Below are 23,435 nucleotides of genomic sequence, written 5' to 3'. Positions count from 1 at the left end.
GTACGTGTCTTCGTAAAACAACATATCATAGAATGGTTTAACAGAAGTCTGAAACAAAACATGTGAAAAAAAATGAGTACTCAAGGAAAGTATAAATGTTTAGATATATTACATTAATTGTTTAATGAGTATAATAATAAACTACATAGGACAATTGGCAGTGGCGTATTTACGATTTTGTTTCGGGAGGGGCTTTACTAACTTTCGGTGGGGCTTTGCCTGGAAATATGAAAATTCTGCAAGATATTTCATTTACTTTACTATACTAAGTAAGATTTGGGGGGGCTTAAGCCCGGAAGCCACCCCCTTAAATACCCCACTGACAATTGGTATAAAACCTGTAGAAATTAATAAGAAAAAATAATTCTTTTTAAGTTCGTTCCGGTAATGCTCTTCGAGCATTCTCAACCAGTTTTATTCTAAAATCTCGGTATACTAACTCATGGATATACTAGTTAGAGAAAGTATAATTTCTCCAGCACATGGCTACCTATTCCCTGCCTACAGCGTAAAAAATGAAAATGTTCATCGCCACACAATCAAAAAGGGGAAACCGTTCGAGTGGTTCTTATGCTGAACAAAACTAATAGGTTGCATAACAAGCATTGGGTTTCTGAAGTCAAAATTGAAAATATATTTATTGTGATTTCTAAAATACATTATTAAACTACATATGTCTCGTTTTGTTTGATGGACTTTTGCCATTTTTCTGGCAACATCATAAACCAGTCAAGGATGTATGTGATTTCTGGTCTAAAATCTGTGGCACGAGAATTTCATATGTCTTTTGATACTAACATCTTTGAGGGAGTTCTTCAGGAACGAAAACAAATGATAGTCTGACGGCGGTAGGTCCAGGATATACAGTGAATGCATTAATACCTCCTTTGTCCTAATTCCAGACGGGTCGTTAAAACTGTATGCAGTCTTGTGTTATCAGAGTTGCATATGACATCCTTTCTATACACCAGTTCCGACCGTTTCTTTTAACTTTGAATTGTTCTGCCCGATGGTAGCAGCTCTTGACGCACGATGTCATTTCAACAGGGCCGGATTAACCCATGTGGAGGCCCGGGGCTAGAAAAAAAACTGTGACCTTTGCTGATTTCGCCTACTACATTTTATTTCTGTGAAAGTACAGTAGGGAAGTTATGGGAATACACGTACTTCCTACGACATCAACCACGCCATGACATAATTTCTTCTGTCGGATTGGGATTGGTAATTCTATAATTACATGGAACTGTAGAACACTTTTATTGGACAAGAAGATATGAATCATGATTCTCTTGCACTATATTCGATCTTCGTTCATAAAATTGATTTACAGTAGAGCATCGATTATCCGAAGTAATTGGGGGACATGGGTGTTTGGAAAACTGGTTTGTTCGGATAATCGAACTGTACATGTTTATTTGCCATGCGCGGAGCGGCACGCCTCAACTCTAAGCTGGCGCAGCTGTTGCTGTGAACAGCTTTGATACTGCCGCTACTTCTACAGCCAGTGCCAAACCTACAGAAGTGTGCTGATTGTTGAAACACAGCGACTGGCGGCTTGGCCGGTCAGCAGCGCCTTATGAAGGCCCCATTAGAAGCAATGTTCCGCCAGCGGTGGCTCAGTGCGGCGACTACTGTGGGAAACTTGGTTTGGGAGTGAGGGGGATGATGGACGGTAGGGTGGGAGAGTAACAGGTGCGAGCGAGTACACAGTTCGGTTAAGCGGTCGTTCGGTTGACCGACGTTCGGATAATCGACGCTCTACTGTATCTTAATTTATTAAGACGGTGGATGTACAAACGAAGAACTATGATGAGAATTGTATCTTGTATGATTCTGAGTGGAGGTTCCCGTTCAGCTGGAGGCCCGGGTCTACAGACTCTCTAAGTTTCCCTTAATCGTCCCTACATTCCAAAGTCACCAAACACACAGCAAACCACCCTGGACATTAGTGTGTACTTTGCCACAGATTGTAGAGATTTACTTCAAGTTACGACCATGATCTTTTTCACACATGTTTGTCATAGGTTATTCACTTTTCATGACTCGTGATCAACCCCTATAGAGTTAGTTCGATTTTTGTACGTTTCCGTAGAGTTTGCACATAGAAATTCCATCGAATATGTGGCGTTGAGGTTCTCTTTGTAGCCACCTTTCTCCAAATGGTTTCACATTGTTTGGAGTTGATTGTTTACCTTGCCGTCGTTGTCATGACTACTTTCATATCGGTCTTGATAGCTTTTGCCAGAATATCAACCACTTTTTTCTCTGTGATTGTTAGGCCGACGAGGAGAACCTTGGAAATCAAAATTTTCAGAACGAAAGCAACTGAGCCCTTTCTTTGGCTGTTGATTTTTATAACGTATCTTTCCCCTAAGCAGTACAAATGTTTGAATTGGTATGTGCAGCACTGCATCCTTTATCGAAATAAAATTGTAGACTGACTGTAAAACCCGTGCTAAGTGGCAAAATGAAAATGTTGAGTAAAAAGTCCAGATTTTATTTCAGAATTGGTTGCACATATGCCCACGTACATTCTTCTGGCGATTCTACTTCCATAGTGAATACTAGATAGTCCCATTTTAACTGAGCAGTGTTAGGAACACAGACTAGTGACATTAAAACGAACTTTTGTATTTTTGGCACTTAGCACAGATTTCGTTTTCATTCTACAATTGTAAAATATAGCGAAGTTTTATGGGAAGTTCACTCATGTTCACGCCTCACAGTTGTGCCAAACATTGAAATTTCTAGTTAAAATTATGTTTGAAATTCGTTCTTTTTAAGAGCTCCCTCGTGGCTAAGCGGTTAGCGTACGCGCCTTTGGCGTGGGAGACCCGGGTTTGATTTCCGGCGGGAGCTCATGTGATTCGGATTCCACGTTAATCAGTAGGTTCGCGTCTCATGTAGCCTCGCTGCTGAAAGGGACGCTAAACTAAAAATAAAAAAAATCGTTCTTTTCAAAATGGTAGTAAAAAGACGGATCACGTATTGGTAGATACTTTTAATAATATCTTGAAATCATGTCTTTTAAGATAGATCTAGGGAACACGGGAAATTTTGAAAATGAAATTATCGTAATTTTGTTTTACTTGAAATTAGCAATTATAATTGTACTGACTAAAATGCCAATTCTTCAGACGGAAAGAATAGATTTATGAAAAGTGTTTCAGCTCTCCCTCTCCCTTAAGATACGCATAGGAGAGTAACTTGGACTTAAAGGGCATTGGAAAGGTGTCACTAAAGATCTCAGAGACCCCAAAAATTATGGATTGGACTGCAATATCGGTTGTTTTCAATTACTTTTATATGTCCCCCCTTCCCACCTCATCTATCATGTCTATACCGGCATGATCCTGAAAATGGACTTAAAGAGTATCGGGGAGCCACTATTCATTTGAAGACCCTGAAATCTATGGATTAGACACTAATTTATCGGTCGTTTTTTATTACTTTTTACAAGTCACTCCCTTCACCCATATCCTTGTCCCGTGCTAGTGTGGAATGAGAGTGTCACTATTCATCTGGACAACCCTGAAAACTATTAGTTGGACATTATTATAGGTCGTTTTCGATTATTTTTACATGATAACCTTTTCTCACTCCCATCTTTCACCTCCATGCCGATGACGAATGAATTTCGGCTTAAACTATCTAGATTGTCACTATTCATCACAATATCTCAAAAAAAAAATTTGGATTGCACACTAATGTTTTGATTAGGTTTCGATTATTTCTAGGTTTCATCACTTATCACTCTATCTCTCATTTTCATGAATTTGGACTTCAATGGCATTTATAGTGTCACTATTCATCTCAGCGATCCTGAAAGCTTTGGATTAGACACTATTGGAGATTGTTTTCGATTGTTTTTATATATTACTTTCCTAACCCATTCTTCTGACTTGTCACAAGTCTGTTACTACATTAGGCCAACGTCCACTTATTTACTAAAAATCACCTGAAAGTTGCAATTTAGCAGGATTTAAATATCAAACATCGTTACATCTATTTTTATTAATATACACGCAGATTCAATTGAAGAAATAAATGTTGGAAATTCTACCTCAAATATGATTCAGTTTTCGTATACTGAAACAAATTACTTTCTGTTACTAAGATTTGTTTTTGCAAAGGTTCACCTCTGGTGCTTGGGGTCCCGGGTTCGATCCCAGCCCCCGCCAAGTGAACTTTGTGGTGGACAAACACCGTGCTCGTGGGTTTTCTCGGGGTTCTCCCGTTTCCTCCCACTTTCTTCATTCCACCATTTCACTCATCTCTCATCATCACCGTCTCCTTTAATCTAACCGGCATAACCGTGGGACGTAAAACTCAAAAATTTCATTTCGTTTTGCAAATTACCGCATGTCTTTTTTCTCATCTTCTTTAATTTGCAGTGTATCACCTTAATGTATAAGTTATTCACAGATCTAAAACAAAGCCTTAATTTGAAAGAATCCAGCATGGAGGTAGAATTATTATTTATTTTGAAATGAAAGTACTCTTCTCCCAAGAAAGCTTCAAACCAAGGAAAAAGACGACTACTTAACCCTAAAATGCATTTTGATGAGAATTGGCATCATAGTGAATCAATGACAATAATAATAATAATAATCATATTCTTAACATGTGTACATTAGTGAATAGCGCACGTCAATGCGGTGTGGCACCAATGGAGTTCAACGTTCTACCACACAGTTTTCTTCTAGTGGCATAGGTCGGACAGAGAGTGTCAGAGAGCGTCAGAAAGCATATGGAAAGCACAAAACGTGCACATTTGTTACTTGTAAATTTTTGACAAAACCTTTTTTGGTTCTCTTAACATTAAAAAAATTATTGTTTCACAATCATCCATACCACATGCTTTCTGCTGATATTGACATGAACTCTGTTTTCACTAGTGTAGTACAACCACGATATCTATCCTGTAATTTGATACCCCAGAAGTAAAAACATAAAAAAATCATATTATTGGATATTATTTACATTTATCTACGTAATTCATGAAGTAAGAAAGAAATAATAAAAATTTCAACACGACCAAAATTAATTCGTGCAATAAAGGGTTAAATAATGGTTAAATCAATTTTATGTTTAATGTAAAAAAAATGTTGAATTTATACTAGGCCCGTACCCACGGAGGGCTAGGGTTAGTCGCCCCCCTAAATTTTTACTTCCCCCCTAAAATGTTCACGGTAGACTTGCAAATGAACTACAATATGGTGATGAACTACAGAGAAAAATCCGTTCTCCGGACAGCGGTATATTGTAAAAATATACGGTATCCTTTTGCTTACTATAGATATCAGTACAGAATATACGTTATCCGTATGCTACATAGGCACTGCCCTTAGATGTTACATCATGCCGTTGCAGGATGTCTGACATCTAACAGTTTTCCGTATATCACATGCATATACTTATGTTACATTCCTTAGATATATGTTATATACGTCCATTTGTATGTGAGATCCTGACTGCCTACATTGTTTCATACAGAAAGTACGTATAGATGGAACACTTATACGGAAAGTATTATAAAACATACGATTTCAGTTATACGTCTGCTGTACATTAAGTCCAAAAAGTACAGGAATTACGCATGTAACTTATCTTTTTAAGTACGCCACCTACATTTTTTTCTCAGTGTATAATATGGTTAGGTCGGGCCCCCCCACTTCTACCGCCCCCGTACACTTTTGGGCTGTTTCATACCTAAACCATATTGACAACATGGTCTGCAACATCCTAATGCTGTATTTAATCACTTCTATGTGAAACATAGTAGATACAAGAAACTAATACGCAATAAGATAAAACGAAAGCCACTCTCCTCTATAAGAAGACAAGAAGTCGTTAGTTTAAGCCGTAGAAATCGAACTGATTTTTTGTTAATCAGTCATTAATGAGTTTCTATTGTTTTTAGTTTGAAAGTTATCAACTTTAGAAGGAGCAAATATGTCGTTTAGTTCTCTAAATAATCTTGACAAAATTCTATCACTCAACATTTTGTAATTACAACTGGAAAAAAAAATTCTACGTGACGCATAAGAAAATGCCTGAAGTACGAGTATGTAAAGCACTACGAAACTAGAAACAAGTCTACAATAACGTTTTTGTAGAAACTGCGCACTGATTACTGTTTAGTTTTTCACAAGGAAAAATGCTTTAAAAGATTTCTGTTTTGTTTTAGGACAAGGTCAGTCAGGACCAGAGATGGTCATTTTTCCTAACCCTCCCTCACCCTCACCCTCAATTGACGCCCCTCACCCTCACCCTCCATCACACTCACCCTCCATTGACGCCCTCCACTCACCCTCCCTCACACTCACCCTCCATTGACGCCCTCCACTCACCCTCCCTCACACTCACCCTCCATTGACGCCCTCACACTCACCCTCCCTCCCACTCACCCTCCATTGACGCCCTCCACTCACCCTCCCTCACACTCACCCTCCATTGACGCCCTCCACTCACCCTCCCTCACACTCACCCTCCATTGACGCCCTCACACTCACCCTCCCTCACACTCACCCTCCATTGACGCCCTCACACTCACCCTCAATTACTTTATCGCCCTCACCCTCCAACGCCCTCACCCTCAACTACTAAAATGAGGGTGAGGTGAGGGTGAGGGCGGCCCTCATGAGGGCAAAACCCTAAAGATGAACAGATCATGTGATGCTTTGTATTTACCAAGAATTCGCGGTATTTACGGTTGAAGACACAGCACAGAGGGATAAAATAATTCTTGGAAATGCTGTCTGTTGTCACAAAGCAATAGCATTTTTGCACCTGTTACTGCTGTCCACATCGAAGGAAGGTATGAATGTGCATTACAGTTAGAAAAAAAAAAAAAGCTGAAGCAATGAATATAACATTTTCGCACTTTTCTTTCTTCTTCCTGGCCGGGGTCTATATGAATAGTTAACAGAGTTCAAGTAACTTTTTAAACAAAATTTAACACTTGTTATTATCCTGGTGCACCTTTGGTCCACGTGGTACCGGGTTCGAATCCTGATGGGCGAAGTTTTAAACGCATTACGATAATTAAGATTCCACCTTAAACTGTAGGTGTAGGTCTGGTATAACTCTGGTGGTGAAAAGGGACGATAAACTCAAAACCTTTGTAAATCAGTAATCTAGTAAAGTTTGGGCTTTAGCGTCATTTCAGGTTTTGCTTGGAGGGGGCAAGACCCCATGATATAAGTAAAATTTCGCATTTTTCACAGATTTACTGCCATTTTATTGATAAGATCTATATAAATCTCATACTCAGAGGGGGGCAATTGCCCCTCCCTGCCCTCCCTAAATGACGCCCCTGCTTTAGATTCTACAATGCTTCTATAGAATATTGTATTAATATGACCGTAGTAAGAAATGGAAAAAGAAATAGTGGCAAGCAGGAGAAAAGGCAGGCAGGTATTGAAGAAAGAAAAAGAATACTGTCTCCTAAAAGTATTTTTCAAGCAATGTTCTGTTTGGCCTACTGCATTATAATTTTCATAATGTATGTTGGCTATTTCATTTTTTTTTATTATGTTCGTAAATAAATAAAATAAATAAATAAATAAATTTGTAAACATACATTATGAAAACCATAATGGACTAAGCCAAATAGAGCAATGCTTGAAAAATACTTTTAGGAGACAGTCTCCCTGTACTGACAGAAACCCGGTTCGGAGAAGAAATCTTACTGTTTCAACAGAGCTAGTGATGTAGTGCATGGTAAAGCGAGAGATATTATTATTATTATTATTATTATTATTATTATTATTATTATTATTATTATTATTATTATTATTATTATTATTATTAATATTATTATTATAAAATATTTTTATCGCCTTATTCCTTATCAATTTCGATTGCAACTAGCATGAGAAATTCTCAATTTTGAAAATCAGATTTTTAAAACTAAAGTTAACCCGGATTTTTTCTTTTAAATCTGGAATGGAATAGATGAATTCACGTCTGAGTGTGAACCCAAGAAATACGGCTATAAGGAAACCTCACAAAATATGCACCATACTACATCAAAATAAAAATTAAAAAAAAAAAAAAAAGAAAAAAAAGCTTTTCCGATGGCAATCGTAGAACACATTTACAAACTAATAGTAGAGCCACTTGTACACCACGTGAAGTATGCGGAATCTTGCTGAGATTTTCCGCTTCAAACTTGCTCTGTTTCAGAGATTTTAACCATACCAAAACTGTTCTTTTTCGGCTTGGGAAAGGAATGCCATTCTATCTGTGTAGCTGTGTAGATTTGAATTCGACATGGACAATATACCGATTGTAGATTTGGTCTTAAGTGTGATAGTAATGCATACAATTGTATTAGGCGTATATTACTACACGCTAATGGGAGAAAGAAACGGACGTGGATGAGTTACTGGATCCGGCGTCATCATGAACACGGGATTTATTCCACTGTTTTTTCCAGAACTAAGACTACAAGGCTCATTATCGTACCAAATTTTGTTTTCGTTCCTTATCCATTAGTTCTTTTTCGTTTCTCACCAGTATTAACGTTCATTGCATCCATTTCTTATATGCAAGAGTGCTTAAAATTATGTTTACTAGTATAATATGTCACAAAATAATAGGAGAGGTATCAAAACGGATATCACAGGAAAAAATAGATGTAGAAATGAGAAGTTCCCATCCTATCTTAGATTGTGGAGAATATAAATACTAACGTGTCCATACAAATATTTGCTGAAACTACAAAATGTTGGTACTCACGACTAAAGCAAAACCACAAGTTATCTTCCGTGAAATGAAAGATCTTGGGCCAATGTTAGAAAAAATCTTATCTATAGCATATGTATGTACATATGGTAAATAGAGAACCATATAGAGCCAAAAAAGAAACAAAATGTGAAACTATCAACTCAGTTAATTTTTTTTTTCACCTATCAGTTATCCAGGACCGCAGTTAGGGGTTAGTAGACGGGGTACGTGCCCCGGGCGCCGGATTGAGAGGGTGAAAAACGAAGATTTTTTTTTTACTGTAGCTATATATTTACGTTTTACGTTGGAGAAGGGGGCGCCAAAACAAGATCTCGTCCCGGGCGCAAAATAGCTTAGTTACGTCTCTGAAGTTATCAACTCTCAGAGTGTAATGTGCCTTGCATTCTTCATTTACAGTTCTAGATCTGTAGTTCTATAGTAATTCATCATGCTAAATTGAAGTCTAAAATCAAAATTTCGTTATCATTGTTGCTTTTTCAGTAATACAGGGTGTTACATAAGTACAGACACATGTTCAAAAAAGTTCTCTGAGAATGAAATAGTGATTAAGAAGTTACTGGTTTATATTATGTTTTGTAGTGGGTGTCTTTGTTGTCTCTACTGATACATAAGCAGTCGTCTAATAACATACTGGTTCATGTTTTTCTTGATTTCTCATTCATGAAGACCTGAGTTTTAAGTAGGGGGCCGCGGTGGCTCAGTGGTAGAGCGTTCACCTCTGGTGTTTGGGGTCGCGGGTTCGATCCCAGCCCTCGCCAAGTGAACTTTGTGGTGGACAAACACCGTGTGTGTGGGTTTTCTCGGGGTTCTCCCGTTTCCTCCCACTTTCTTCATTCCACCATTTCATTCATTACTCATCATCACCGTCTCCTTTAGCCTAACCGGCATAAGCGTGGGACGTAAACCTCAAAGATTTTTTTTTTTTTTGAGTTTTAAGTAAGTAGAAGGAACAGCTTAACCTCACAAGAATCAAAGTTAGTATTAGATTGGATTCATTGGAAGAATAAACACTGGTGGAAAATCTTGTTAATCTCTGAAAATCGAAACTGATAGTGTTGCCAGATATTACATTGGAAATTACCTTTTCTAAATATACGCCGTGTTGTGTACATATATATACATGAACTTAGGTAATTTCGTCACCGGAAATTTCGCCACCGGAATTTTCGTCACAGTAATTTCGTCACCGGTAATTTCGTCACCAAAATATTAGCATGTAGGTTATTTCGTCACCAAAACATTCATTGCTCTTGTACAGTTCTGTGAATCCAATCTCTTGGACCTTTCTGCTTTCTCCACGTTTAGTGAGTCAGGTGAAAAAAAAAGCAATGCTGTACACGAGTTGAGTTTCCGAAAGTTGTCTTTAAAGTGTGCATTTCCGCTATCTCGAAATCCATAACCACAGTTACAGGGTCCGGGTATTCACTAAATGCACTGCACTGATGCACCACCGCACAAACCAGTTCTTCGTATGAATGTTGTGTCTTGCTCTGCATTAAGACATATACCTAGTTAAGGATTTTTTTTTTTTTTTTTTTTTTTTAAGGAGCCATTGGAAAGTAGTCCATCCACCATCCATGTTTCACTTCTCAATAGCTCCATAAGGCTATATTTAAAGAAAATTGTTAGAAATATTTACAGTATATGTTATACTTCCTTTATATAAATTTGCTTTCTTGACATATATATCCAATAACAATTTGGCCAATGTTTAATCAGAGTTGAAATATTGAAATATAACATTCTTCTTTCAATAGCTCCTAAAAAAAGATCACTCTTTTCACATGACTCAGTTGACGTGGATGAAGGTTCAAGAGTTTGGGCTCAGAGAACGGTACAAGAACGATGCAAATTTCCGTCTAGTTTGCGGGAAAATGAACGGATTGGCATATCTTCCCATATTTATTTGCAATTTTCTGTTCTGAAATTTTGATATTGGCGAAGCTTAATATTTGTAAATAGTGATACACCCAATAGTTCCCCACGTTGCCTTTGCTTTTAACATTTGCTGAAGCTGGCACTATTTTCTTGCACTGGTGCTTGCTCCTGCGTCGAGTACCCGAAACTTAAATTTTGCAGAGTTCAACGTCAACCGAATTGTTTTCCAAGTTTGATTAAAATAACGTAAGTTGTCTAGGTCATTTACTTTGCCTCTACTTAGTTCAAGAAAGATGAAAAAATAACCATGACAAAATTTCCTGATGAAATTATCATGACAAAATTTTCGGTGACGAAATTACCTATATGGTAATATTTTGGTGACAAAATTACCGGTGACGAAATTACCCTGACGAACTTTCCGGTGACAAAATTACCGCCGCCCATGTATACATACCGTATATGCCGTCAATATTCTTAATACTTAGCAGTGTCATGTACTTATGGGACACCCTGTATTACTGAAAAACTATGCCTGGTAGCGAAATTCTAATTTCGAATTTGAATTCAGAGTAGTGAATTATTACAAAAATATGACCCTTGTGAAACTGTGTTATTAATTAAGATAGTTTTCATTCCACCAAATTTAAACCAAAAATGGTGCTTTTTTTCACCTTTCCACCTACCAATTTCATTACTTTTTTCCACCAAAAAATTCTTTCGTTTTTTTCGCTCCGTGGCTTTTTGGTGGTGTCCTAAATTCAGTATGAGGACAGATTGTATTAAAATTTGCAGAACTACTCCTAAAATTAGGCCAAACTTACAGAAAAGTCGAGATTTCGTGGAAGGGAAACCGAGTGTCCAACACAGCATACGCCCCTGACCTCAGGCAATGTGTTATTTTCTTCCTCAACTCCCCTCAGCTCTAACACTCTAATTTTTCATGTACATCTGTAATTTTGTCAAATTAATTTCGACTTGAGAGCATCAAAGATGGATTTACGAGATGCTTACATATTTCACATTAATTACTATATCATCTATGAGGTTTCCATATATATATATCTGTGAATTCATGTGCCAGTGTTATTTTAAATTTGTATACAAGCCTAGTATTAATACAGGGTGTCAAAAATCAACTTAAACTTCGGGAGATGAGTGTTTATATCAAATCAAAGTAAAACGTTTTAATACATATAGGTCTTAAAACGAGTTCTTTCAGTATTATAAGCCGAAAAAGAATTAAAACGCCCTAGCTTAAAAATAATGGGACTTTTTCGCAAGCGGTTGAAAAAATTAGGCAATACCTAGTATTCCCTCTTATCTAAATACCCACGTTTCACAATCCCCTGATATCAACGTAACGATTTGTAAAAGGTAACTTAGTGTACGAGGATACACTTTTAAATACTAATTGGGTACTCTTTTCGTGGATACCAGAAGACTGTTCCACACAAATAATTATTACTAGCGCATATGAGTTCCTGCGAAATCCGTCGAATCACGTGCGATAGACTCACGTGCGATAGATAACTTTTGTGCTAGAGTGTTTTTAAAACGTGATTTTCCTCATTTTTGGCGGATTATAAATTTGAAAAGAGACATTTTTTGGCCCACAGTATATTCATCAAACCTTTTTTTTTTTCATTTGATATAAGAAATAACGTTCCAAACTTAGTAGGTTGATTTTTTGACACACTGTATATTAAGCTGGGTAGTATGTGCAAATAACAAATCGAATATTTTTAGGTATATTTCAAAGAACCAAATCTATTTCAAAAATACAAGGGTGGGGTGAACTGTCCCCTCTTGCTCTCTGCTGCAGGCAATCATAGTCGAGAGTCTCATATTCCATATAAACATTATTATTATTATTATTATTATTATTATTATTATTATTATTATTATTATTATTATTATTATTTTTCTAGTAAAGGGCAAGTTTTATTTTCGTAGACAGTCACAGTAGACACTGGATTAAGATTCAAGGTGGGCATTGTTTTGCTCGCAGTCTTTGTCATAAAGAGCCTTCAAAGTTCTGAAAAGAAAACTATTTTTATCTTCATACCAGAAATGAGCACTCAGTATAACGTATTGTTCCATCTGGTGGAGTATGAACCTTTGAGATCTAGAAAGAAGAACTTGAAAGTAACGTTATCGTAGTATTAATCTAACATAAGTACGATGAACATTCTTTCTTTGCCGACAGGAAGACTTGGTGATTCATTCCGGTGGCATTGAAAGAAAGAACTAAACTAAAAATACACTGATGATGAATTCCATTAGACATACAGAGGTAAAGCTTCTTTACATTGTACCTTCCCTTCCCATCCGAGGTGTTTGGGCTAACAAAGATAATGAATGAGAGTAGTACAGAAAATGGGAAAAATTGAACGTGACTCTGTTGTTAAGCCAAGTTCGTTGTTTAAAACTAGCTTTAGTCTGTGTCAGTATAGCAGTAAATCTATTTTGTAGCATGTATATAATAATAATAATAATAATAATAATAATAATAATAATAATAATAATAATAATAATAATAATAATATTAATAATAATAATAATAATAATAATAATAATTAGTTGTTCAATCAAACAACTCAGACACAATTGCTTTTAATAGACCCAGTGAATAGGCCTATAGGTATTCTGACAACTTAAGTAACCTGGATTGCAATCAGGAGCGGATTAAAGGCGGAGCTAATGGAGCCCAGGCTCAGGGGGTCCCCTAAAATTCCCCTCTTTAATACTAAAATACATCAATCAACTTATTATAGTATAGGCTTCAGATCCATGCTAATTTCTTTTCCCGCTCTCTAGGCTTGCGGTATCGCTAGAGTTAAGTCTTCTTCCACCAGCTTGGGCTCGTGCCTGCAAACATCAGACTTTCGTGGCACCGCCGGGCGTGGATAAATAAACTGATTGATGTGATGAATAAACAAATAAATTCAAACATCATTCACACAGAAGACCTTCAAATTCGGAACTTTGATCACAGTGTAACCTCGTACAGGTTTACTATTTGTATATGATTTTTCTCCTTTTACTCTATTAGTGTTTTTACAGGGACTGTTGACCATTTGGCTCGTATTCGGCATGTATGTGTTACACTGAAGTATATAGGCATTTAACTGTTAATAATGAATGTAATTAAACTAATTATTGTAAACTTGGAGCACATTAAAATGTTACAGCATACTCCTCGGTGTTTCGATAAACCTATGAGGCTGTGGAAGACAGCAAAGAAAAGTTATGGGCTGAAATTATTCGTAACATAGGGCCCTTTGAAATAGTCGGCTGCAGGGTCCCAAAAACCTTAATCCGCTCTCAGTGCTATGCGCAGAGACTTACGCAAGAATTTATTTCGGGAAGGGTCCAAAGCATTTCGGGGGGGGGGATGTCCAAACACAATTTTAGGCTAAATTATACTAAACTTTGTATCTAAAATTAGACTAAATTGACAAAAAAGTCCGGATTTCGAGGGGGGTTCCGGACCTCAAGGACCCACCCCGTGCGTACGTCCTTGGCTATGCGCACAAAATATCCACTTTTTTTTTTTTTTTTTTAGAAATAAAGGGGACCGCGGTGGCTCAGTGGTAGAGCGTTCACCTCTGATGCGTGGGGTCCCTGGTTCGATCCCAGATCGCGCCAAGTAAGCTTTGTGATGAACAGACACCGTCTGCGTGGGTTTTCTCGGGGTTCTCCTGTTCCCTCCCGCTTTCTTCATTGCACAGTTTCATTCATTTCTCATCATCACCGTCTTCCTTAGCTTTGGCGCATAATCCTGGGACGTTAAACTAAATATATAATTTTATTTCATTTCATTTCTTTAGAAATAAAGCTTGACTTTTCGTGCCTTTCTTTCAATATGTCTGATTTACAATTGGTAGAGAACATAGATTTAAAAAAATCTAAAATAATGGTTGCCAAATGTTTGTTGATATTCAACTTTTGGTGAAAAAAACTTAAGAGATGCAGAAAGAAGATATTGAAGTTATGACTTTATATAACACCATATTTATAAATGAAGGACGGAACATACTTCGGATACAAGCAACTTTAAGGACGAATGAATGAAATTACTCTTCATTACGAAATTCATTCTCAAGCAAACTCATAATTTCAGGGAAGCTTAGGCCCCATGGGTATGGGCGTGATCTGTACGATCATTGACTGTTTGCATTCAACAAGTAGTGGCGTAACTAGGATTTTTAAAAAGGGGACTGAAAAACCATTTTGGGGCCAAGGTTCCCAACACTCCAAAATTCCATTGTTTCGGTATTTTAGGTTTATCTTTAATCAAGAACATAACACAATTTGCGAGCATTTGGGGCAAAAGAATTGTGGTTACTATTTCAGTCTTGCACATTTTTAGCAACATAGTCATGTTTGTTTTATTCTTTATTAAATTAAAGCTATTGTTTCTCAAAATAACTCGACAAGATTCGAGACGAGACAGGGTTCTTCCAACAGAAAAAGATACATTTTTCGAGGCATCACTTTACACAACATATTTTCGAGGCGAGACAACCTCTAATCTTGTCTCGTGCGCATCCCTATTTGCACGTAATAATATTAGAATACAGTAAAAAAAGAAAATATTAGTTACCTTATAAAGTAATCAAACCTTTAAAGTCACCTATTTAAAATTTGCCCTGTGAAATAGTTCATATTTTAAGGGGGCTATTCATATAGTAACAGAATATTAATAATCAACGATCAATTACTCTGTGAAGATGCTGAATTTTAAGGTGTGTGTGCACCTTCTGTTGCATTTGGGTGCAAATTCGGTAGATTTTCTTAGTATCCTCTTTTCTAGAAGTATGTAACATAGTGAAATTTAGCTGGGCTTGTAAGAAATTGGGGAGGCTTGAACACCCCAAATTAGACCTAGTAACGCCACTGCCAACAAGCCACCAGTCACGAAAGACAAAGGGAAATATTTAATTTAATAATAATAAAAAAGTTGAACTGTGTAAATTTAGGACTATAATTGTATATGTAAATCATTATAAATACAATTATGTTTTATATTTAATTGAGCTTTTCTCCCTATCGCGGAACTTATGTCCGGTACGGAATCGAACCCGGATAACCCAAAGATCTCTGCTTCAGATAATCGCTGGGTAGGAATGTTCTCCTTCAAATAAAATGAAATGAAATATTCAGTCTAACGTCCCATGATTATGCTCCGAAGCTAAGAGAGACGATGATGATGAGAAATGAATCAAATGGAGGAATGAAGAAAGTGGGAGGGAACGGAAGAACCCGAGAAAACCACCGCACACGGTGTTTGTCCACCACAAAGTTCACTTGGCGCTCCTTCAAATAAAGTACAGCTACAAATAAAACATTTTCTACCCTAGAAGAAAGAATCTCCTTTACATTTTTCCGTCCATTAAATGTACATATTAACAATTACTCTACTGAAACCATCCCTGCATCTAGTGATGTGAAGTGGAAAATTTTCCGCTTAAAACTTCCCATTTCTGAAAATTTTCCATTCTAAACAAATATTCACTATCAAGTATTAACTCCACATTAAGCCATGATATTGATTGAATCCATGAATAGAAATATGACATTACAGCAAATTATAATATTCCAACTTTCTAGGTACTGTAATGGGAAAATATATAAATATTACTGAGTACCTGGTAATAAACCTAGTATTTGATAACACAAGAATTATATGATAGAACAAGCGAGTATCGTTCTACAGTATGAAACTACGGTAAACTTCCAAACTAGTAGAACTGGAAATAGTAGAAACCTGAAGTAGTTTATTTCTACCACTTACGGTTTAAATATTAGGTTGTCGAAGGAGATGGGACCTATTATTGAAACGACGAATCGTTTCCCGAAAACCGTTTCTCAATAGCTCTTACCGTTTTTGAGTTATGACCAATATTGTTGAAACCAGAAGTGGTTCAACATAGCTTCTGGTTTAACTCGAAGATTGGTGAAAGAGATGGAACCTATTTTTGGGATGCTGAATCGATTCCCGAAAACCGCTTGTCGATAGCACTTACCGTTTTAGGTCTAGGAATATCAATATTGAGACCAGAAGTAGTAGTGAATTTATACCACTTCCGATTTTAGTGGAAATACAGGAGTACAGGTGGTTTGTCCCCTTAAGAATTAAATCGATTTCTGAAAACTCTTTATCGCTAGCTATGTTTTATATTCGTTTATGAGTTATGAATATGTTTGTTGAAACCAGATATGGTCGACTTCTACCACTTCCCGTTTAAGTAAGATTGTTGAAAGAGATGGAACCTATTCTGGCAATGCAGAATTGATTCCCGAAAACCGTTTGTCGATAGCTCTTACCCTTTTAAGTTTATGAAAATAAATATTGAAACCTGAAGTAGTAATGGATCCTACCACTTCCAGTTTTAGTAGAAATGCAGGAGTTAAGGTGGTTCCATTCATATCCACTTATTTCCGAAAACCGTTTGCCGATCGCTATTACCGTTTTTTACTCGTGGTCTTTAATTTGAAACCGGAAACTTCCGATTTCTACCACTTCCGTTTTAACAGATTGACTGCCAAGGTGATTTGAGGGTACCTGTTAAGTAGGAGGTTGTTGAAGGAGATGCTATCTATTATTGGGATGCTGGATCGATTCCCGAAAACCGCTTGTCAATAGCTCTTACCGATTTTGATGTGATACCTGTTGACAGACAGACACACAGACGAACAGAGCCGTTCTATAAGACTTCCCTTTCATATGCATAGCGTAGTTTGGAAATCTAAAAGTAGGTATATAGCCAAAAGCAGGAAATATCTTTTTATTTGATAATTAAATATAAAGTTATTTATTGCGGCTTGCAGCTTTGTACTTTTCTTATATATATATTTTTCTCTTAGAAGAAGAAATAAAGCTTTTTCTTAGTTACAATTTCAGAATGAATGAATATATGAATATTTATTAGTTTCTCTTCTGAACGAATATATGAAAAAAAAAACATAATTTCCTGAGAACTTCTAGTATTTTTAATGAGTTACTTTCGTTAAAATTTGAAATTTTCGGTAGCCAAAAACTTGCAGTAGATATTTTTATATATTTCGTAATTATTGTTTCTATAAAGTGAAAATATATAAATATAGAAAAGTAATAAAGCTATGAGAAACATCTTGTCTTCGCGCATGAAAAGCGTATGAAACTGATAGAATATTGATATGACGATTTTCTGTGAACGACGATTAATTCTAAGAAAAAAACTACATTACATTTTCTAACATATTTTCCAGAAATGAAGAATTGCAAGATAATTAATTTTATGAACCCTTACCCTCACCCTCACCTCCCTCACACTCACCCTCAACTGACACCCTCACCCTCCATCACACTCACCCTCCATTGACGCCCTCCACTCACCCTCCCTCACACTCACCCTCCAATGACGCCCTCCACTCGCCCTCCCTCACACTCACCCTCCATTGACGCCCTCACACTCACTCTCCCTCACACTCACCCTCCATTGACGCCCTCACACTCACCCTCCCTCACACTCACCCTCCATTGACGCCCTCCACTCACCCGCCCTCACACTCACCCTCCATTGACGCCCTCACACTCACCCTCCCTCACACTCACCCTCAATTACTTTATCGCCCTCACCCTCCAACGCCCTCACCCTCATCTACTAAAATGAGGGTGAGGTGAGGGTGAGGGCGGCCCTCATTAGGGCAAAATGAGGGAGGATGACCATCTCTGGTCAGGACTATAAAGGAAATTTCTACTTTGTTTTAAAAGTAGTTGAATGCCCGTTCCTTCCTCGCACAGGGAAAATACACTTACGGAAAATATTTGAAAGGAGTAAATGCACTCTTCCTCTTCCATCAGTTATGAGCGTATATACAAACTAAAATAAGGAATATCTAGCTCTAGGTAGGTACTGGGCCTTGGTGGCTCAACGGTAGATCGTACACGTCTTATACATGAGGTCTTCGATTCGATCCCAGCACGAGCCAAGTGAGCTTTATGATAAACAAACGCCGTGTGTGGGGGGGGGGTTCTCGGGATTTTCCAGTTTACTCCCACTTTCTTCATTCCACCATTTTCATTTATTTCTCATCATCGCCGTCTTCTTTAGCCTAGCCGGCATAAACGTTGGACGTAAAACTTAAAATTTTCATTTCATTTTTTTTCTAGGTAGATATTAACTACATTCAAAAAATAATGACAATTGGTTCAGCTGTTTGGTCATGATGGGATCAGAAAACAAAATCACATTATTTCTTATTAGTATTGACAAAGGATCAAATTTTTGAACTCGAAGAACGAGTGTGGCCAAAGAGTATCCTTTCCTTTATTATTTAGTTTCACATAATCATAAAATGATTTTTCTTTGTTTCGTTTTGAGTTTTACATTCCATGAACTTCCACTTTATAGTAAATCAGACGATGAGAAATGAATTTACGGTAATGACATTAATAGTAAAAGGATAATATATAACCTATATTCAGAGTGGAATTCGAATTGAGGATAGGCAGGTCATAATATTGCCACCTAAATAATTTAGATTACCCAACTCTGTCGGCTAGCAATAACATAGCAAATACTTGATGGTCTGGGAAAACATACGCAAAACAGTTCTAATAAATTAGGCAAGAATTATCCAGAACTGCATAAACGAAACCTAATTCGAGATTATGAGGTTTGTTTTCATGTTTCCACACGATTATTTTATGTTTTGGATGCGAATCTATGATTTCCGATTATTATTGTACGTCTAAGACGGCTCTCTGTACTTTCAAGTGATTATTTTATGTTTTAGGTGGTTATATACGCTTTCCGATGATTATGCCATGCTTTTAGGTGGATGCATATTCTTTCCGATAATTATTGTGCGTTTTCAAGCACATATGCGTTTTCATATATGCTTTCTGAATATTATTCTATGTTTTTAGATGGATCTCTATTCATAAAAGTTAACATAGGTTCATGATATTGTACTGATATTTTCTATCAATCATTCATCAGGACTTATACATGTATCATGTTTTGGGGGTTTGAATGATTTGAATATATATGTTCATACAAGGATTTCCAGAGATCTTTTAAGTCAGTGTTCCTCAACCTTTTTCCTCTTTGGCACATAGACTGGAACCATATATATTAACCTTTATCACCTGTGCACCACCAGCAAGTTTGTTGGATGAAAAGATCCAATATATTTCAGTCAAAAATTTTCTTGTAACCCTTATATCTGGAAAACTACATATAGTGTAGCCAAACCCAAACCATCACTTAACTCAGTATGATGTGCTTATTCCGTTGAAAATACGAAAACTCGATTTAGGGGCCGTTAAAAAATTTTGTGGACTATGATCCTAAAATACATAAACAAATCCACTATATTTCAATCCAAAATTTTGTTGTACACCTTGTATCTGGAAAACTACATATAGTGTAGCCAAACTCAAACTATATCACTTAAATCAGTATGTGCTTTCCGTAAAAAAAAAAAAAAAAAATTAAAAAATCGAAAACTCGATTTAGGGGCCGCTTAAAACTTTTGTGGCCCCTGTTCCAAAAACTAATTATTGGCCAAGATTGCAATCTTTTGATGCATTTTTTGGATCATTCCTAAAATTCTTGTTCTTATCTTTATTTTCGAGACATAGATGAGTGCTTCACTCTATGTATGTTTTTTCTCACATGCTGCGTGGACATTAAATTTTGACTTCTAAACCATGCGTATGTATTTCCAAACACATTTATAAAACCAATACAACAGAAATGAAATATACTGTTTGTGTATGGAAAACTATATACGAGGCTCATTTCAAAAGAAAGGGCAATAGTGATCGGATCACGCTTGCGCAGTAACATCACTTGGTCTATTGGCTATCAAGCAACCATAGTTTCGCCAGTCATCTGTTTGTTTTCGTGTGTGCTAGAGCGTGGTAAAATGGCTGCGCGCATACACAATCCCGCCAGGTGCGAGGTCCGTTCTGTGATTAGATTTCTTCATGCCAAAGGACAAAGTGCTGCTGAAATTCATAGAGAATTGTGTGTAGTGTACGGCGACAGTGTAATGAGTGAAGGAAAGGTACGGCAATGGTGTCGTGCATTCAAAGAAGGCCGTACAAATATCCACGACGAAGAGAAGAGTGGAAGACCAAGCATTCAGACTGACGATTTGGTGCAACGAGTGAATGAAAAAGTTAAAGAAAATCGTCGCTTCACCATTACCGCTCTACACATCGAATTTCCAGAGGTTCCACCAACAACAGTGTTTCGAATTGTTACAGAAACATTAGGATATCAGAAATTGTATGGCAGATGGGTCCCCAAAATGTTGACAGACGTCCACAAACAGAACTGACTGACTACAGCACGTGCATTTCTGGATCGCTACGACAGAGATGGTGATGGATTTTTTTTATCCAAATTGTTACAGGTAACGAAACATAGATTTCTTACATCAATGTCAAGTCGAATCAACAATCGATGCAGTGGCGTTATTCAAATTCCCCAAAGGCAGTGTTGAAGTGGCTGAACTCCCAGGCGGCGAACTTCTATGCAGAGGGTACAAAAAAAAACTTGTGCCACGGCACAGAAAATGATTGGAAAATAATGGTGACTATGTTAAAAAATAAAGTGGATATGTACTTGTTTTTACCCAATAAAACAATGTTGTTAAACTTACTTACCTGTTTCCAATTAAATATCGGTCCTTTCTTTTGAAATGCGCCTCGTACGAGAGATTGCTCGAGAGAGACGTGTATGAAATTCCATACAGATGACAGTCAACATATTAGGATTAATTTCAAGTGATATTAGACCTCACACGATCCAGAACTACTGTATAACTGAAAATCTTGTTTTAGTTCAAAACTGAGTGCCGAATTTTGCACTTTGAAAATGGGTTTATGCGGAATATTTGAAACATGTTAGGAGATATTTCAATCAAAATCAAATAGTTAAAACTCAGCTCCGCTAGTATTTCATAACTGCTTATTGAAGTGTATTAGGTTTAAGCTTCATGATTAGGAATTTACACACTTGCTTTTTTTTCAAGTACAGAAGTAATATTATGCGTTTACAACAGAGCTACTTCATTTACTTTCTTACACTTCACAATCAACACTTAACAGGTTTGATCTATGTATTTTTTTTTGTTTTACTAGTAAACAAGAATCAGGAAAACTTTTGCAAAAATTTGACAAAGCCAAAACATCGACTTTGTTCTCCAACTTCCTTTAACTGCTTAGTAAACATAAATAGAATATATATATATATACAAGGTCGATAATAGAATTATAAACGAAGTGTCATAGCTTCCATAAATGATTTGGAATCTCAGGGTACTTAATCACCGAAAAGCATTAGCGGATCCAACGAAAGATAATGTTAATCAAAGAAATAGCTTGTATGAACACAGAGACATCCAGATGGAAAGGTTACGCAGTAAAGCCCAAGGAAATACACATAGAGAGATAGATTCGAACTATTATACAGTATAAATATACAGTTGATTTGGTATCTCGGTCTATTAAGAATCACAGTTTTCATGGTAAATCACACTATTAAACATTAACTAACAAACTCAGTGACCTATGGAATCCTGAGGTTTAATGCCGCGTTCACAAAAGCTCTCCATTGACTTCTACCTTTATTAAACTTGAAACTGTTTCTACTTTGTTTTCCTATTTCTGCAAGATTCATCTTAATATTGGCTACTAAATGGTCTTCTTTCGATTGCGTAAAACAAAGGAAATAATAAATCCCAATAATAATAATAAATGTTTAGGAAGTGTGCGAAATAATGTGTAAAAAACAGGATATTACAATTACCTACAATTAGCTACAACAGGAAAGTTCCAATTAGCTTTTTATATTTTAGCATTTCTAAGTGTTAAGTAATTTCAGTGCAAAATTGGCCCAATGATTATATATATATATATATATATATATATATATATATATATATATATATATATATATATATATATATATATATATGTGTGTGTGTGTGTGTGAAAGTCGCCATCTTTGTGACTTCGTGCATCTTGAACTACCTGACCGATCTCGATCAAATTTTGCCACATAGATTAGGTTCGGGCCTAGGATGCCTTTTACAATTTCATTTTGATGGTGCAATATAGAATAGGGGGAGGGAAAGGGGGAAGGTATATAAAAATAAATAAAACTTAATAACTTTTGATCACGATCCAATTTTCAACGTAAATGAGATCCCAGCCTGGGACGGGTTTTATCATTTCACTTTATACAGTCCTTACAGTCGTTTTATAAGATTTCTCATATTTCCTATAGCCTGATATAATCATTTTATAAGATTTCTCATACTTCCAAAGCCCGATATATCCGTTTCATAACACTTTCTATACTTTCTATAGTCCGAGACCTGCGTTTTATAAGAATTCCCATACTTCCTATAGCCAAATAAAGCTGTTTAATAAGACTTCCCATACTTTCTATAGCTAGATAGAGCCATTTCATAAGATGTACCATGTTTCCTATAGCCCGTTGTAATCGTTCTATAAGTTTTCCCACAGGCCCGTAGCCAACCCAAAAATGGTGGGGGGCCCGGCTGAAGTTAGGGGGGGCCCGATCCAACCATATGATAGTTCATCACCATATTATAGTTCTTTTGCAAGCCTACTGTAAAAATTTTAGGGGGCCAGCAAAAATTTAGGGGGGCCTGGCCCCCCTAGACCCCCCTGGATACGGGCCTGTTTTCCCATACTTCCTATAGCCCGATATCGCCGTTTTATAAGACTTCCCATACTTCCTATACCCAATATAGCCGTTTCATAACACTTC

The 23,435-nt window shown here is 36.8% G+C and overlaps 1 protein-coding gene across 4 annotated transcripts in view; it reads right to left on the bottom strand.

Moving 5' to 3' along the window:
- Nmdar2 (glutamate ionotropic receptor NMDA type subunit 2) overlaps positions 1-23,435 on the bottom strand; it is an 850,349-nt gene that overhangs the window by 552,214 nt on the left and 274,700 nt on the right. The gene's annotated exons all lie outside the window — the stretch shown is intronic.

The sequence above is a fragment of the Thermobia domestica genome, chromosome 3 (genome assembly GCF_964235325.1).
Source record: "Thermobia domestica chromosome 3, izTheDome1.hap1.1, whole genome shotgun sequence".
Lineage (NCBI taxonomy): Eukaryota > Metazoa > Arthropoda > Insecta > Zygentoma > Lepismatidae > Thermobia > Thermobia domestica.
This window is presented reverse-complemented; position numbering and strand designations above follow the sequence as displayed.